Below are 2,500 nucleotides of genomic sequence, written 5' to 3' on the forward strand. Positions count from 1 at the left end.
GCGGCTGCTGGCACCAGACTTGCCCTCCAATAGATACTCGTTAAAGGATTTAAAGTGTACTCATTCCGATTACGGGGCCTCGGATGAGTCCCGTATCGTTATTTTTCGTCACTACCTCCCCGTGCCGGGAGTGGGTAATTTGCGCGCCTGCTGCCTTCCTTGGATGTGGTAGCCGTTTCTCAGGCTCCCTCTCCGGAATCGAACCCTGATTCCCCGTTACCCGTTACAACCATGGTAGGCGCAGAACCTACCATCGACAGTTGATAAGGCAGACATTTGAAAGATGCGTCGCCGGTACGAGGACCGTGCGATCAGCCCAAAGTTATTCAGAGTCACCAAGGCAAACGGACCGGACGAGCCGACCGATTGGTTTTGATCTAATAAAAGCGTCCCTTCCATCTCTGGTCGGGACTCTGTTTGCATGTATTAGCTCTAGAATTACCACAGTTATCCAAGTAACGTGGGTACGATCTAAGGAACCATAACTGATTTAATGAGCCATTCGCGGTTTCACCTTAATGCGGCTTGTACTGAGACATGCATGGCTTAATCTTTGAGACAAGCATATGACTACTGGCAGGATCAACCAGGGAGCTGCGTCAACTAGAGCTGAGCAGCCGGCCGCCCGGGAGTGTGTCCCGGGGGCCCGCGCGAACACGCAAGCGTCCGCTCAATCATTCTGCAAACAGGAGGAGGCTGAGCTCCCCTGCACAATACACCTCGAAACCCTCTCAGGTCCCGGCGGCGCGCAGCGCCGTCCCAAGTACTTGGTCGGGTTCGAGAGAGGCGCAATCGCCCGGAGTTAGGCGAGTAGACGCTTTCGGTGCGACCACCCGTGCTCCCAACTGAGCTTGCCGCTGCCGACAGAGGCCCGGGAGCGTGCTGTCGTGGCATTGCCGGCGGGAGACAACACGCGCCACCTACGGTGACCGGCAGCTCCAACGCCAGCGCCACAGAAGGACAAAAGCCCCACTTGGGTGCCGAAGCGAACTCTCCCAGCACAGCGCACGCGCCAACACATCCGCACAGCTGCGATACAAACCACCAGCGAGAACCGCTGGGGCGACCGAGCAGCAGACGGCGTCGCGGCGCCGAGCGCCGGGCGGCAGCGCATCCTCAACGCACACAGTCCTCAATCGGACCAGCACACTGAAGATGTCCACCGCGCTTCGCACCGGGCCCGCGAGGACCTACTTTGGCCGCACGGCGCCGCGCGCAGGGTGCGCCGGCGCGCAGCTGCGACGCCTGCCGCGTCCGTCGGCCGGCGCGCCTGCCACTGGCCGCCCCCACCAGCCGGCTGTAGCGCGTGCGCCCACGCACCGCGCGGCCAGCACGCCGGGAGGCGCCCCCTCACCGGCCGGGGACGGTCCCACCCAGCCACCGCCGCGTATCGCTTCACACCCAGATGCCGTTCAGTTTCGTCGGCATGGTGGGTATCGCTGGAACAACCGGTTAGTACCTCAACCTATCGTCGCCATCACCGATTCACCCCTAGCGAGAACAACCGCACCACAACAGGTTACCATTTGTTCATTTGCGTAACTTCACCAGAAAACGCAGGCGTCCATCGCCATTTGCAACTTCCACGATTATTGCATGCCTGTGTCAGGTGTCACGCCACACTACGTCTGCCCACATACACGCAACAAAATGTGCACGCCTAGACAATACGTGGAAGGTGGCCCCCGTACGTATGCGATGTCCATTGCTCGAACGACTGTCAACCGGCCTCTGTAGCATGTCGCAGATATGGAACGCGGTGCACCATGCCATCACGGTGTGTGAGGAGAGACGACTAGGTCCGAATACATCAACAGACAGCTCATGCTGATCGCCATCCACGGCGTCCGTTCCTCCCACACGTCTCTATGGCGTACCACACTGCAATCCAGCTCTCATAGGGAGACGACACGTAGCTGCGTGCACAATATTTGCACTGTATGGTCCGCCGTTTTTGGGCGCAGTCGTTGTACGGTCACACATGTGCCACGATGTATCATTCAGTACATAAGGACGAATGTGCAGTACAGATTGTGGTTTACGCGTACGACATTAGCGGACAGTTGACACAGGCCGCACCACAACGTAGCCTGAGTACGTCGCATGCGGAGGGCATTGAACATGCAAAGTTCTCACCAACCAGCTTGCGAAGGCAGGGGGCAAGGTGGGGACGTGGGGAGGGGCGGCATGTACGTCCTGCTGCCATCCACATTACAGTGTACAGCAGGAGCATGTGGAAAGTGAGCAAGACTTGCAAGGTGTTTAACATGAAGCGATACACAGGGGAGCGGGGAGTGCGAGTAGCGAACTATATTGCGAGGGTTGCGGGTGGGCAACACTACACTAATTGAACGAGTCGTATAACAATTACAGAGCAGGTTTAGGCGACAACGTGGGTTACGTTAGGCGACAACGTGGGTTAGGTTAAGGCACGACGTGGGTTAGGTTAAGGCACGACATGGGTTAGGTTAAGGCACAACATGGGTTAGGTTAAGGCACA

At 58.0% G+C, this 2,500-nt stretch overlaps 1 non-coding gene across 1 annotated transcript in view; it reads right to left on the minus strand.

Moving 5' to 3' along the window:
- Positions 1–593, minus strand: part of LOC124727254 — a 1,909-nt gene extending 1,316 nt beyond the window's left edge. The window contains exon 1 of the ribosomal RNA XR_007007034.1: positions 1–593. This exon is cut by the window's left edge and continues 1,316 nt beyond it. This is a non-coding gene — a ribosomal RNA (small subunit ribosomal RNA).
- Between the last annotated feature and the right edge of the window lie 1,907 nt (positions 594–2,500).

Source organism: Schistocerca piceifrons, unplaced genomic scaffold, assembly GCF_021461385.2.
Source record: "Schistocerca piceifrons isolate TAMUIC-IGC-003096 unplaced genomic scaffold, iqSchPice1.1 HiC_scaffold_1093, whole genome shotgun sequence".
Lineage (NCBI taxonomy): Eukaryota > Metazoa > Arthropoda > Insecta > Orthoptera > Acrididae > Schistocerca > Schistocerca piceifrons.